Source organism: Leptonychotes weddellii, chromosome 9 (genome assembly GCF_054177405.1).
Source record: "Leptonychotes weddellii isolate Sample4059 chromosome 9, ASM5417740v2, whole genome shotgun sequence".
Taxonomy (NCBI): domain Eukaryota; kingdom Metazoa; phylum Chordata; class Mammalia; order Carnivora; family Phocidae; genus Leptonychotes; species Leptonychotes weddellii.
Window position 1 is genome coordinate 6,764,199 of NC_138377.1, and position 17,064 is coordinate 6,781,262.

General features: G+C 38.0%; 1 protein-coding gene across 3 annotated transcripts in view; it reads right to left on the reverse strand.

Moving 5' to 3' along the window:
• Positions 1–17,064, reverse strand: part of VRK1 (VRK serine/threonine kinase 1) — a 235,210-nt gene that overhangs the window by 57,894 nt on the left and 160,252 nt on the right. The gene's annotated exons all lie outside the window — the stretch shown is intronic.

A 17,064-nucleotide genomic window follows, 5' to 3' on the forward strand; every position in this document is an offset into this window, starting at 1 on the left:
TCCTGTTCAAACTTAGGATTATAGGGTTTTTGCTTAACTTCTTTGCCTTTATATTTGTCTCTATTCTCTGTTAAAATCCTTGGTTCCAAACAACATTAACCTAAATATTTAACTGATACATATTCTCTTTGAATCTTTATAATTTTGTAAAACATTTACATTTCCAAAACCAAAACAACACAGTGTGTTCAGAAGTCTAGCTTTCATTCTCCAGCCTTCCTGTCCTTTCCCTCCATGTAACTGCTTTTGTTAGTTTTTAGTTTATCCTTCGTTTTTTCTTTTTAAGCAACAAATAAAATACATTTATCTGCATCACCTGTGTCTTAGGTTAAGAGGTAAAATATTATATACCTTGTCTCTCACCATGATTTCTTTCACTAACACTATATCCTAAAGATCAACAGCAAATAGGCTCAGCTTCATTAATAAAATGCAAAATAAAATTACAGTAAGACTTAATTTATCATTAAAATCACATTTTTAAGCTATCGGATTAGCTTAAAATTCAAAGAGTTAGAAAATACACTGGATTGGTAGGAGTATGAGGCCCATCAATTTAGCATTAGCTATCAAAATGTTACACTTATCATTAAAATCACATTTTTAAGCTATCGGATTAGCCAAATTCAAAGAGTTAGAAAATACACTGGACTGGTAGGAGTATGAGGCCCATCAATTTAGCATTAGCTACCAAAATGTTACATACACAGCCCTATGGCTCAGTCCACTTCTAGCAATTTGTCCTATAGGTACACTCACATCCTGTCAAATGTATGTGAAAATTAACGAAGGGAAACCTCACTAAAGTGGAGTCAGGAGGCGAGAGGGGGAGCCAGACCACTCAACATCAATTACTAGAAGAACTGTCAATTACAGACCCAGCAGAAGAATGGTCAACAGAAAAGAACCATCAATTACAGGTCCCACAGGGAAAGATGTACATTGCATCTCCCACAAGAAATAGATCGCGGGCCCAGCTCAGCCACTGAGAAACCTCAGCACCCAGAACCCTTGCTTCTCTCCAGTGGACTTTCACTCAGAACACCCTCTCCCAGCTTCCTCTTTCTTCTCTGTAAAATGTTCCTCTCCTTTGTCGGACTAGCCTCTGGTTTTGCCACAGTTTTGCCTTGTCCTGAATTACAATTCTGTTATTTTCTGAATGAATCCATTTCTGCCAGTAAAATAAATGTATTTTAAGGTTAACATGTACATGGATATTCACTGCAGCATAATATAACAAAAGACTAGAAACATCCTTAATTTACATCAAAAGGGAACTTATTAAGTGAATGATGACATATCCATAGAATGAATATGCAATTTAAAAAATGAGGTAAACCTATATACATCAATATGGAACAGTCTACAAGATACAGTTAAGTGAAAAATGTACGCTGCATATGCTTGAATATATATGATTAGCACTCGCAGGACTTATGCAACAATGTACCATGTATATATATAGCATATTACTGGTACCCTATATAATCAATTGGTTAGCAACAATGCCTTTGTGGTAGGTTTAGTTTCCATTCTTTATCCTCCTATACTGTCTAAATTTCTTATTGTGTGCATGTAATTTTTCAATTAAAACATTTTTTTTAAAGATTTTATTTATTTATTTGACAGAGAGAGACACAACGACAGAGGGAACACAAGCAGGGGGAGTGGGAGAGGGAGAAGCAGGCTTCCCGCTGAGCAGAGAGCCCGATGCGGGGCTCGATCCCAGGACCCTGGGGACCATGACCTGAGCCGAAAGGCAGACACTTAATGACTGAGCCACCCAGGCACCCCTCAATTAAAACTTTTTTTTTTCAATTAAAACATCTTTAAAGAATTCTTCATGAATAATAAAAGAACTTGTATTACATAAAATACCAAGTAGCTCTTTCCATTGTTGTCACTTTGGAATCTGCCTGTGCTCTTTTAACATCAGGATCTGCCCAAGTCAGCCCAGCCACTGCCTCAAATTAAAAACAGAGCAATCGACTATGTAGAAAAACAACTCTCAATGCCTACATTTGCAGACAAGCCCATACCTTTGTGTTTTGATGTAAAGCCTAGGTCAGTCTTTAAAGAGCAATACAATCTGAAAGACTATTAACTGAAAGTGAATACTGACATGAAGTTCTTACATTAGTATGATCATTTATTTTTGCCCAAATAATCCTAAATGAGTAAAAATATGGATGACTGAATCTATACAAGAAATAATCAATTAACCATTAATTACAGCTCTTATATATGAATGAACTAACATATAACAATAGCTACCCTCACTATTAAGCACGTATATGACAGGCTCTACCTTGGCTAATTTAAACACATTATCTCTAACTCTTAAAATAACCATGAAACATAGGTGGCATTATCCTGACTGCATATAACAAAACTGGGAATAAGGGAAGTTAAATAATTTGCTCATGGCTTTTACAACCAATAAGTTAGCAGGACCAAGATTCAAAACACATGTATGGAAAATTAAATTTCTGCAAAAATGCCTTTTTGTTATTTAACACAAGCATTAAAAGACAGCACATACTACAGAATAAATCACTTGCAAAACAAGAAGTCTTAAGGTGGTAAAATATATGCTTTAATATTACAATCTAATACTATTACAAATGCCATTAAAACAGTATAAAAGATAAAAGAGAAATACAGTCACGTATTACTATAAATACCCAGCCCAGCTCTGCTGAATAAAAAGAATGACTTCCAAAGATCAAAAGAACAAAAGAAGTAATGAAATAAATCACTGATGTAAAGATCTTCAGAAAGAAGTTTTTAGTTGTTTTTTAATAAAAAAATATTGACAAATTCAGGGAAAAAACAATGTAATAAATCACTGCAGAATATTTGAAAAAACAGTTAATAATATATGCATAAAAACACTGTACTTGGGGCACCTGGGTGGCTCAGTTGGTTAAGCGACTGCCTTCGGCTCAGGTCATGATCCTGGAGTCCCTGGATCGAGCCCCGCATCGGGCTCCCTGCTCAGCAAGGAGACTGCTTCTCCCTCTAACCCTCCCCCCTCTCATGTACTCTCTCTCTCTCATTCTCGCTCTCTCAAATAAATAAATAAATCTTTAAAAAAAAAAAAAAACACTGTACTTGATGAGACTATCTTCAGATTCCAGTGTAAAACCCCAAACATGCTAAGGTCAGTTTCTTCCGCAATCTCTGCATCTGAATGATGGCACTCTTGTTACCGTTCTTTACTAAGTGGTCCAGACAAAATCAACTACTCAAAAATCTAAAGGAAAGGAAAGTGCAAATTTCAGCACTGAGTGGTGTTAAGAGCACTAGACTCTACAACCTTGCCCACATTTCCCAGTACCATGACACTGTATTACCATTAATTGCATATATGTCACTCTCTTTTGACATATTTTGTGAGAATCTGGAAGTTAGGGACCCTGTCTAACCCTGGTATCCCAAGTCTAACACGAATCTGTCACCTCATGAGAAACCAACAGATTTTTCTTAAGAATGGAGTGAATTAAAGCTATGCTCCAGGTCTACCTGCTGTGAACCTAGACATGGTCCAACTTCTCCAGGTCTTTTTTCCTCACCTGTAAAATAACTTGGATTGAAGTCTAAGCCAGGAGTTTCACCTACTGATTTGTAGAGAAAGAAGCATGGTTCATTTTAGAACCAGTATGAACTATAAAAAAATATATATAAACTTATTAAACTGAAAAAATAAAATAAAATATAAACTTATTAAACTGGAAGAAAAATAGAACCAGTATGAACTATAAAGGATCTATTGCAGTAATCAGGAGATGTACATTTTCCAGTCTAAGGTATTCCACAATTATGCAGGTTGCCAAGGGAAGCTGTTGCCAAGAGAATGCAAAAGGCTTGAAAACCACCTTAACCCTCTCCCTTACTACAGAAAGAATGAATGGTCCCTGAACAAAATGAAAGAAAAACAAAGGAAAGAAAACCAAAGCAAAAGAATATTTCTAGTTGAAAATAAATCAAACTGAATGTTAAAAGGCTAATGAACTCAATAATAAAAAGACAACCCAATTTAAAAATGGGCAAAGGATTTAAACAGACATTTCTCCAAAACAGATGTACAAATGGCCAACAGCACACAAAAAGGTGCTTGACAGCAGTAATCATTAGGGAAATGAAAACCAAACTACAGTGAGATACCACTTCACCCTCACAAAGATACAAACAAAAAGAGACAATATAACAAGTACTGGTGAGGATGTGGAGATCTGAACCTACCTACAGTGCTACTGAAAGTGTAAAATGGTGCAGCCGACTCTGGAAAACAATTGGGCAGTTCTTTAAAAAGTTAAACATAGAGTTACCTCATGACACAGCATGTCTACTGGTAGGTACATACTTAAGGGAAATGAAAACATACAACCACACAAAAACTTGTACATAAATGTTCATGACAGTACTACTCATAATAGTCAAAACTCGAAACAACTCCAATGCCCTTCAGCGGATGAATGAATAAACCAATGCCACCTATCCGTACAACGGGATATTACCCAGCAATAAAAAGAAATGAAGTACCGGCACCTGCTACAACATGGATGCGCCTGAAAACGTTACACTGGGTGAAAGAAGCCAGTTACAAAAGACCCTATATTATACAACTCCCAATTATGTAAGATTTCCAAAATGGGCATTATAGAGACAAAAGCAGACTAACAGTTTCCTAGGGCTGTAGGGGGTGAGGAGAGAATAGAGTGACTGCTCATGGGTAGGAGGTTTCTTTTAAGGTTGATGAAAATATTGTACAAGTAGATTATGACAATAGTTGCAGTCCCCGGGAGATGCTAAAAACCACTGAACAATACTCCTTAAATGAGTGAATCGTAGGGTATGTGAACCCATATCCCCAATAAAGGTGTTTAAAGAAGTTAATGAGAAGAAAAATGTGGTATCAAGGATAATAAAGGAAGGAACAATATAGCTATACTGGAGTTATACTGTTTTATGGAAACAAAACTTTACCTTCTGAAAGAAGGGTAGAAGTTACCCCAAAGCAGGCCTCTAAGAACACACAGGAACCAGCAAACAACAGATTTCCTGTTCTGTCATCCAGGTGGTTCCTGACTACGCTACTTAGGACACAATTATAGTGTGTAAACCTGGTATTCAAAGGTACGCCGCTTTCCAGAAGCACATATGTAAGATGCTCCAGAGGGAGACTGCCTAGATGAACTCGCTGGTCACAAACAACTTCTGATGATTCATGAAACTCTACACTGTATCTGTGACTCTTAGAGAAGTTCAAGTAGAAACTAAAGTAAGGGACAAGTATAAGGAATAGTATATGCAAAAGGCTTTCAAAAACTGAACTGGTGTCCTGAACCATGGCTTACTAAAACAGAATAATGAGTTCCTGGCAGGGGACAAAAAATACCAAGAAGATCAGAAGACCATGTCTGGGCAGCGACGTGCCAACGTGATCAAAAAAGCTGTGTTTCATCAGTAGCTTAGATGAAGACCTAAATGGCATACTCATCACTAACTGGTGATAGCAGAAAGCTGGGAGGTATCATGAATACATCAGACAGAATTCAGATCTAAGGAGAGTCTAACAAGCCTAAATAAAACTGTAGAACTAGATAGAATGATCTAACAAACCAGAGCTAGAATGAAAATCAGAACACATTTCATTCAAATCCTTCCTTTTACAGATGAAGCTGAGGCCAGAAGGGTTTAATAATAAGCCCAAGTTCAGAAGGTGCATGAAAGGTTAGGTTAAGGCTAGGAATATAGGAACCCTAACTTCCAGCTGTGTCCACCTGACCCAATGCTACCTTCTACTACTCCTATGGATAAACATATTGGGGGGGGAGGGTGGAGAGGATCTTGACCTCCCTACCTCACAACAAACACAAATCAATTCCTGGACACTCAGACCTAAATACGAAAGGTAAAATAATAAAGCCAGTAGAAGATAACATTAAAAAAAAAAAAAAAAAATCTTCATGACTGTGGGGCAGCAAAAGTAAACAGGTCATAAAAAGCACTAACCACAAAGACTGATAAGATGGAATCGATTAAAATTTAGAATTTTAGTTCATCAAAAGACACGTTACAAGAGTGACATGGCAAGCCATAGGATGGGAAGACATTTTTACAATTCATATATTCAACACAGAATTCATATCCAGAATATATACAAACCCCAATACTTCAATAAGAAAATGACAACCCAATTTGTCAAAAATGAGCAAGACTTGACAGTCACTCTGCAACACAAGATAACCAAATGGTTAACAAGTATATGAAAAGGTGCTCAAATCACTTATCAAGGAAATGCCAATTAAAATCACACTGAGATCTTCTACACAAATACGGAATGGTTAAAAAAAAATTCTAGGGGTGCCTGGGTGGCTCAGTCGGTTAAGCGTCTGCCTTCCGCTCGGTCATAATCCCCGCATCGGGCTTCCTGCTCGGTGGGAAGCCTGCTTCTCCCTCTCCCTCTCCCACTCCCCCTGCTTGTGTTCCCTCTTTCACTGTGTCTTGCTCTGTCAAATAAATAAATAAAATCTTAAAAAAAAAAATCTAAATATTTAAATGACAGTACCAAGTAGAGGCAAGACTACAGAGCAACTAGATCTCACATACACTGTTAGTTGGAGTATAAATTGGTACAACCACTTTGGAAAACTGTCTAGCAATATCTATCCATCAAAGCTGAAGATACATACACACTATGGCAAATTACTCTTATATATCCAACTAAAATGAATATATACGTGAACCAAAAGATATGAACAAGAATTATTACAACAGCATTATTCATAACTGCTCCAAAGTAGACACTACTCAAATTCATCTGCAATACAGTGGATAAATTGTGGTATATAATTTGTGATGACTTTTAGAAATGGCCACAAATTCTGACACCTCTCTCAGAAAGACATGAGGTCTATGTTCCCTCCTCTTGAATCCTCTTGTATCTATTTCAACCAATAGTATAGCAGAGTGTCATTATATGACTTTCAAGGATAAGTCACTCTCAGGAAGCTTCCTCTGGGAACCCAGCCGACATGCTGTGAAAACCCAAGGCCTAGTGGAGAATTCTACATGCAGCTGCTGTGGCCAACAATCCCAGATGATCCTCATCTTTGAGACATCCCAGCCAAGGCACCATGCATGTGAATGAAGGAACCTCTAAATGATTCTAGACCACAACCACCGTAGAGAGCATAGACAAGCTATGCCCACCAAATTCCTAACCCACAGAATCCATGAGCCAATACAATGGTTGCTGTTCTCCCCCACTAAGTTTGGAGTGGTGTGTTATGCAGTAACAGATAACCAGAAAAACAAAGCTACAAAAAAACAACAAACCACATGCAGCAAAGATTAAACTCAGACACAATGCTGCATAAAAGAAGCTTAGTAAGAAGGATTAGATATGGTAAAATTCTACTTAGTGGGCAAAACTAAGCTATAACGATAGGAGTCAGCCTAGTTGTTACCTCAGGTGGGAGTAATTACTGGAAAGAGGCACAGTAGGGGCATCTGGAGTGCTAGAATAGTGAATGTCTTGCTCTGGGTGGTGGTGATTTTAGTGAGTTCACTTTGTTTAAAAAAAAATTGCTGAGCTAGATCCTTAATATTTGTGCTCTTTTTCCAGTATGTGTATTACACTTCAGAAAAAAAAATTTTTTTAATCAGTAGAACTTGGTAATTCGAATGGATGCAAGAGTGTGAAGAACTGAGGACGACTAATTTTCCAGGCATAACTGACTAGGTAGTGCCATTAACTGAACAGTTAAATGACAGGGCAAATACAAATGTGCAGAGAAAGCAGACCACGTCCTATTCATTTTGTATTCAAGTATCTACCACAGTACTTCACACAGTCACTCCAGCCTCCAAGACACTCCTCTCATTTTCATTCTACCTTCTGCCCACCCCTCCCTTGGTATCCTTTCTTCCTTCCTTTCTCGTAAATGCCTCTTAATATCGGGGTTCCCCAGGCTTCCATCTTAATCCCCTTTTCAATCTCCATGCGCACATGCACACACATGCAAACACACAGCCCTTGCTCCTGTATTTTCAGTCTCAGTTGACGGCATCATCACCTACTTCTTTTAAAAGAAACTTCCAAGTCAACCAAGAATTAATACTGCAGTTAGCTAAATCCAATAAAAAAAAAAATTTAATAGGATACACATAAGCTCCCATGTTGGACCCCAAAACTAATGCCTGAGAACAGGATGAAGAAGATACAGCTTAGACATATCTACTCAACATCACCCAAGTTTGATGTATGATGTGGTCATCAAAGCTATTATATAGCTGATAATAAGAACAAAGTATGTAGAAGAAAGGTATTATTCTTCCCTACACTAATAGAAGGAAAATGCTAAACAAGAGATGCGACTCTATTTTTTACTAATTAAACCAGCCCTAGAGTACTGCATTCAATTCTAAGCACTACAGTTTAAAAATGGAATTAAATCAAAAGAAAGCCATCAGTGTGGTGAAATGACATGAAATCATGCCTTGTAAGGAATAGCTAATGAACTGGAGATGTCTCAACTCAAGAAGATTGAGAAAACTTGATGATCATCTTCAGGTATTTGAAAAGACGTTATACAGAACAGAGCACCACTTGTTCTAAGTGTCTCCAAAAGACAGAATTGGGTAGGAGAAACAATAAAGAAGACTTCCACTCAATATAAGAAAAAGCTTGCTAACTTGATTAAAAACAGGATCGGCTGTCTCTAGAACAGTGATTCTCAATCTGGGATGATTTTGTCCCCATGGCCAGGGATGCTGCTAAACATCGTAGAATTCAAAGAACCCCCTGCCCCAACTAAGAATGACCCATCTAAAATGTCACTAGTGCCATGGGTGAAAAACCTGCTCTAGAGGTAGTGAGTTCCCTGTCATTAGAAGCATTCCATTATAGACCAGACAACATGCTAATATTCAGTACATGACTTTCAAAAATGGTGGGGGATGAGCTGAAAGAAGACTTCCTGTTTCAAATAATTCTCCAGAGAAAAATACCCTCAGGTATGTTAAAGCAACGATGATGGTAGTAATGATGAACACTTACTGTGGGCCAGACATTATACCAAGTAATTCAGACACACATCTCACAGTTCATTCTCACAGCCACCCTGAGATAGATATTATTTTACTCTGGTTTGATGGTAAAATCAGGTGGCCGTAATGTCATACAGGGGTTAACATTTGAACCCAGATCTACCTGACTTCAATCACATACATCGCTGTCCAAAGCACAAACATTAAATGACTTCCAAAGCTTTTGTGCTCTGGAAAACAAGTGAAGCAGCACATATTCTAGAAGTATAGATAGGGACAATGTCTGGACAGGTTTGTACTCACTGCAAACCTAGCTGGCTAGAAGAAAGAGGAAAGGATTATTTGAAGTAGTCCTGTGATGAAGGAGAGAACAATTATCCTGATTGTCCCCAATTGCCTACTTCTGTAAGAGCCAAGAAGCTCTTATATACCCACGGAATCTCAGTCAGAAGCTGAAATTAATGATGACATCCCTTTATCCATAGGCGTGAAAGCTCAGGATGGACAGACGTTTGAACATCCCCGACTGGGAATCCTGCCCTTAACAAATACACTAGATGCAGATACATGGTTTCTTGGCTGCCTATACTCCCGCCCATCTGTCAGGATGGCAGTGTGCCTGCTCACATGTTGGTCAAACTGTCACTAGGGCATAGGTGCCAAGCAATGATAGTTTTAAATGGGCAGCTTGCATAGCACTGTAAGAGCTTGCTCTTCTGCGTAGAAAAAAAAAAATCTCTGTGGTAATACTGAAGGGTTGCAATCACAAAAGAAACATTCTTGGTCAATCTCAACATTTCAGTGGGAAAAAGATCTAGGCTGGTAGAAAAGAATCAGACTAAAGAAATTAAATCAAACAGGAAAGGTACTTTGAAGACAAGCAGTCGTGCTAAAGCTTTTCACACTGCCAATCTTTCATGAACACACGTCACGGTGATCTCTTAGGCAGTAAATCCTTGCTCAAGAAGTCATCATTGTTTTCAAAAATGGGATGACATGCTTTTCCATGTTCTAAGTAAGAAAGCAGAAATGCATTGATATTTAGCAGTCTGCCTGAGATTAAGTTCTATTTGTTGGGTGATTATTTTTTAAATGACAGAAGTCCAATCAATATCCAAGATAATCTTTTAAATGCAAGAAAGCAGAAACCAAGAGATTGCCACAGATGAATAGGGAGAAAAAAGTATAATTTGTTCAGAAGAAATCAAGAAATGAAACGAGTGCTAAGAAACAAAAACTGAGTAATTTGGGTCACAAAATTAACAAATGAGGACTCAAGGCCTGTCCCTGTCACATCCCCCTGACTAAAGCAAAATGTTCCCAAAGTACATGGAGGTTCCTATTCTGGCCTTAAAGATCTTTCGGATTGCTTGCGTGTAATATCCAATGTTATTATTGTCTGGAAATTCTTCCAGATTCTGACCTAAGGCTCATCCTAAATGCTGCAATTTGGAACATGTGTCCTTGTTTAGGCCTCAGTAATTTAGAAAGACTGCTGGCCCTCATTCTCTGTAGAGTTCTTCATACACAAGCGGCAGGACACACTGACTGAATAACCTGAGACTCTTCTCTGCCGTGATTAAATAAAGGCGGTGCCATTAGCTTTCCTCATCAGACCAATTTCTTAACTCTTTATGCTTTCACCGTTTAAGTTGCTCACCTCGAGGACCTTCAGGCTTGAGAAGAAATGTCAACCATGTCAACAATGAGTCAATAGAAACTACTCTTCTTCCCACATGTAAAATGTACCGAAAGTAGTATTAATTTGAAAGAGTTTGGAAGTGCAGCAGAGTTCTCTTTGCCAAAGACAGTGGCAAAAGTCTGAAATCTACCATGATTCTTCTAGAAAATACCAGGGACTTAATACCGACATTACACCACTTTTCGAGCTTTCCGGTAGACATCCTGACACAAAGCGCTAAGTCAAGGGCTATGGTTATACCCTGTTCTTCCTTGTGAACCTGTTATCGCCACACAGGGCTTACAACAACCTCTACGAATGCCCATTTCTACTGGATCATTTTCCTGCTCAAGAACCGCAGGAGCAAATGAAACCAATTAGAGACTCTATAATCTAGCCAATGGTTATATTCATGAAGCAACTATCTTTCCTCTTCCTCCTCCCCTTCACTTACCTGCTCCCTAAGAGAGCCAGTTCTTATTTTTTCTAGGACTTGTCTTTGCTCATGCTATTCTCTAAAATGTATTCCCACTCCTCTCAAATCTGTACATACTTAAGACTCAAGCCATGTCGTACTTTCATAAATCTGTATTAATTTTCATACTTCACTGCACACTCACTTCCTATCTTCATTTTGGTATGACGTTTACCGTGTATGGCCAATTGATTTTTTTTTAATAAAAGTAAAATATGATTCAATGAAGCAAGGGTAGTTTTTTCAACTAATCGTTATGGAACAGTTGGACATCCATAGGCAAAAGGAAAAGAAAAACAAAGACCGAAGACCTAAACCTCATATCCTGTGCAAAAATTAACCCAAAATGGATCATAGATCTAAATGTAAGGCATCAAATTATAAGTATCTTTCTGACCTAGGATTAGATAAAAGAATTCTGATACATGCATGATGCCAAAAACACAACCCACATATCAATAAGCTGGACTTCATCAATTAAAAACTTTTGGACTACAAAAGACAGTATAACAGATAAAAAGACAAGCCACAGACTGAGAGTATATATTTACAAATCACTTATCTGGCAAAGCACTTGTATTCAGGATATACAAAGGACACTCTAAAATCAACAGTAAGAAAACAAACAAATCCAATCACAAAATGGGCAAAAGATACGAACAGACGAGTCACAAAAAAGATAGACATACCAAAAAAGATAGATGTTCAACATCATTAGGCATTAGGGAAATGCAAATTAAAGCCATGATGAGATACTACTGCACACCTATTATCATGGCTAACATAAAAAATACTGCCAACCCCAAATGCTGGCGAGAATGTGATGAAGCTGCATCTCTCATAGAGTGATGATAGGACTGTAAAATGGTACAGCTACAGTGGAGACATTTGGCAGTTTCTTAAGTTAAACATTCACTTACCCCACAACCCAACGTTTGCACTCCTAGGCATTTATCCTATAAGAATAAAAACATATTCACACTAAAACCTGTACATGAACACAGGCTTCTAGTTATGGAATGAATGAGTCACAGGAATAGCACAATGTAAGGAATATAGTTAATAACGTAACAGCGATATATCCTGACAGATGGCAGCTACATACTTGTGGTGCAGGCAGCAGAATGCATACATGTGTCCAGTCACTTTTGCGCACCTGAAACTAATGTAACATTGTAGCAACTATATTCAAATAAATTAAGAAAAAGAAAGAAACCTGAACGTGAATGTTCATAGCAGCTTTATGTGTAATAGCCAAAGACTAGAAAAAATCCACAGCTTCTTCAGTGGGTTAACGGTTAAATAAAATGTGGTTGAGCCATACACTGGACAAGCACACTACTACTGGCAAAACCAGGAAATTGTCATTGATACAGTATTAGTAACTAAACTACTTACTCGAATTTCAGTTTTTACATCCTTTTTATGAGTGTTAAGTATAGTCCTAGGACAGTTCACCATGTAATGATTTGTGTAACCATCACAACAATCAGGATACAGAACCGTTACTACACAGAAACTCCTTTGTGCTACCTCTTCAGAGTTAACCCACCACCACCCCCAGCCCCAACCCCACAGGAACTGATCTGTTCTCCATTTCTACAATTTTGTCACTTCAAGAATACTATATAAACAAATGATACAGTCACACACCCTTTTGAGATTGGCTTTTTGCACTCAGTACAATGCCCGTTAAGCTCCGCCCAAACTGTCGCATGTTGACAATATTGTGCCTTTTTTTTATTATGAGCGGGTGTCCCATTATATGGCTAGACCACATTTTATTTAACCATTTACCCAGTGAAGGACAGGTGGAGTTGTTTTTGAGTTTTGGCTATTATAAAAAAAGCTACTGTGAACATTCATGTACAGGTCTTCCTGTGAGTAAGTTTTCATTTCTCTAGGATAAATACCCAAGAGTACAATTGTTAAGTATATGTTTAGCTTCTTAAGAAACTCCCAAACTCATTTCCAGAGTGTGGCTGTACTGTTTTACATTCCCACCAGCAGCATGAGAGGTAATGTAAGTTTGAAAGTCACAATTTCTGGGCGCCTGGGTGGCTCAGTTGGTTAAGCGACTGCCTTCGGCTCAGGTCATGATCCCAGGGTCCTGGGATCGAGTCCCGCATCGGGCTCCCTACTCATCAGGAAGCCTGCTTCTCCCTCTCCCTGTCGCTCCCCCTGCTTGTGCTCTCCCTCTCTCTCTCGTCAAATAAATAAATAAAATCTTTAAAAAAAGAAAGAAAAAAAAAAGGGTGCCTGGGTGGCTCAGTTGGTTAAGCGACTGCCTTCGGCTCAGGTCATGATCCTGGAGTCCCAGGATCGAGTCCCATATCGGGCTCCCTGCTCGGCAGGGAGTCTGCTTCTCCCTCTGACCCTCCCCCCTCTCATTCTCTCTCTCACAAATATATAAATAAAATCTTTAAAAAAAAAAAAAAAAAAAGAAAGTCACAATTTCTAAAATATTTTCTAAGGGCCTGAAAAACCAGTAAGATTAAACCTCTAAAATGTTATAACCTGAGCTTAGCTTGCTAAAAAAAAAAAAAAATGAATTTTTTAAAACTTTTATCTTGATTCCCAAATAATAGACTTTTCCTTACTACCTTTAACAAAAAATGTATACTTAGATATAATCCCTTTGTTGCTAGCTCTGTTGCCATATTATAAACTGCAATAAGAAGTGAAAAAAAGGCAATATTGCCAACAGAAACAGTACAAGTTTGTTTCTAGGTCTTCCAGCCATAGCCTATGAGGACTGAAGGTTTAACAGCACTTTCCAACTCTTAGTATTGTGAAATGTGTTCACAATGCATTTATACATAGTATCATCAAACAATGGCACTTGTTCAGCTGTTACTTGGTAAAACAATTGGAGAAAAGCAATTAATCTGAAATAAAGCTGTAGTTAGCTGTAAAATTTCTAACCTCGTGATTTTTTTTAATTTTAAATATAAACGACAAAGATGGATAATGGAATCTCTTTTGGGTTCTTAAAACAAGGAGCTAGCTGTGGAGCAGACATCCTCGTGCAAACAGCAGCAAGACAGCCAGTCTACAAAGAGATGAAATAAATGCACAGAAAGAACTCTAGCTTCCCCCAAAAGAGTGGGAGGCAGGGGGTGCTGCTGTCCTTGTTCCTAATGATTTTCCAGTTCTTAGGTCCCTTGTGGGACCAACTAGATAGTGAGGTCCTAAGACAAATGTTTCTTTCCAATAAAATATGCTATTTGTTTAAAAGGTAGAGGACAGAACGCTCTTAAATCTCCCAACTAATAACCTTGCAATTTAATTATATGACTCCACCTACTACATCATCCCACTTAAGGTATACGGCTTTATTGGTAAATATCTTAGTATGTGCGTATATTTAATATTCCCCCTAAATATTAGCCAGTGTTAACAGTGTCTATCTTAATTTTTAAATCCTAGAGTACTGGTTCCCATCCAATGGGCCAGAAACCCATGGAGAGGCAGGAATTACTGCAAAGAATCATCAAAGTCCATGTATCTATATAAAGACTAAAGAAACAATATAATTCACACTGTGTTTTTCCAAGTTGACAAAGATGCTGTGACTAACAAATTTCTTAATAAATTTACTGGAGAATGCTACTACTAAGTAGTTTCTTGTCATTAGTATTTACTGATGAATATTAAAAATCTAACTCTTACTGGGAGGGAAGGGCACACCTCATCCCTCTCTAGGCTCTCTAGAGTGTTCCTTTTCAAAAGGGTTGCCCATGTCATCCAGAAGAAGAGTAGTAGACTGTGCTTGGTTTGAGTGCAGAGATGACAGACTACATTGGGAGAGCTGGGGCAGGAGGAATTGGGAAAGTGCATGAAATTACTTCAAAATAGCAACCTCAGTGCTAGGTAAACAGCATTCAGGAACCAAGTTGGGGAAAAATTAAAGGGCGCAGCCCTCTTCTCATATTTACAATGCCAAGGAGGAACATATTCACAGGAGTTTCAGTCAAGGGGCCAAACGTATTCTAGAATACAAACATATCCTAGCTAAGTGCTTTGTCAGGTTCAGTCACCCTTTTTTTTTTTTTTAATTTTTTTTTATTTATTTGCGAGAGAGAGAATGAGAGACAGAGAGCATGAGAGGGAGGAGGGTCAGAGGGAGAAGCAGACTCCCTGCCGAGCAGGGAGCCCCATGCGGGACTCGATCCCGGGACTCCAGGATCATGACCTGAGCCGAAGGCAGTTGCTTAACCAACTGAGCCACCCAGGCGCCCTCGGTCACCTTTCTAAACTAATATTATATCCTTATTAAAAATTCCGAATTTTCTAGGGACGCCTGGGTGGCTCAGTCGGTTAAGCGTCTGCCTTCGGCTCAGGCCATGATCCCAGGGTCCTGGGATCGAGTCCCGCATCGGGCTCCCTGCTTTGCAGGGAGCCTGCTTCTCCCTCTGCCTCTGCCTCTCTCTCTCTCTGTCTCTCATGAATAAATAAATGGAATCTTAAAAGAAAAAAAAAGAAAGTTAAAAATTCCGAATTTTCTAAATTTATCAATAACGGTGTAGTTTTTCAAATGTGTCCTATACATATATTGACTTGTTGTGCGCTGGATGCTAGACAACTGAAATCAAAAAGAATGACCTCTATTAATTTAAAACAAAGAAAACGTGTTTAAACACAACACTCCAATGGCAAGAAGAGACTATACCCAGCTAGCCCAGTTCCTGACATACAGTAGGCAGGCACATGATATCTGGTGAATAAATGAGTCTATTTCTGCTCACTCTGAAAAATAACCTCAGCAAGCGTGGAAAATATCCTACCAGTCCAAAAAATACTCTCCAGTCCTATTCGGGTACCAATCCATTCTCATAACCCACCAAAACCAATTTGCATGAAAGCCTCACCCACATACACAGAGGCAGCACTTAATTCCCATTAGGTTCACTGCCTGATATATGGTGTTATCAGCATTTGCACATTTGCATAAATTCAGGACTCATCCTTCATTTGATATAAGGTAAATTTTAAAGCTTCCAGTAAGTTTTATTTTTCATATCAAAAATCCTTTCAAAATTTTATTTTTCAATTCAAAATTCTATTCATGGTACACCGTATCTTATTAGGGATGACTTTAAGGCAAAAATATACAGTTATCAAAATAAACTCTTATTTTTTCTTTTCTAGACATCTAAGACATTCACTTACATATTTATTTCACATTAGTTCTCAAATACAAAAAAAAAAAGTGGCCTATTTAAGAAATTTTAGGGTCTGTCAACATTTGGAATGTACTGCTGGTTTTAAATATACACTTGCATCCTGGAATAAAACTTAGCCTAAGCTTTCCACAGAACCATTTCCTGGGCACTTAGTAACTTATTCTATGCCAGGTTCTATGCTTGACACATTACTCCATTATCCCATTTGTTTAACAAATAACCTCTCATAATTTTTGCAGTACGAAACGAGAAGCCACTACACTATAAACCTAGTATCTGTACCAGATACTAGCACTAAATTTACAGTGATACTTCACACAAGTTTTTTGTTATTAAATTCAAGTTGTCTTACTGTATTAAAACAGAATCGGATCAGCAATGTTGAGATGCACAGAGAATAACCATCTGTGATCGCTTCAGCAGAGAAAGCTATTATTAGGTGACTACTTAAGTTACATTCCTTCTATGGGTAGATGAACATAACCTTATCTATCCAGAAATTTAATTCCAATTACTACATGCCATTTTGAACAGCATAATCTAAATAAAATGATTATATAAAGAACCCTAGCTTCCCTCTGAAATTGCTTTAAAACTGTAGATTAAATTCTCCCCAAAGAGATGCTCAGCATATGATAAAAAGGTGTTTTGATTCTGAACTCTGA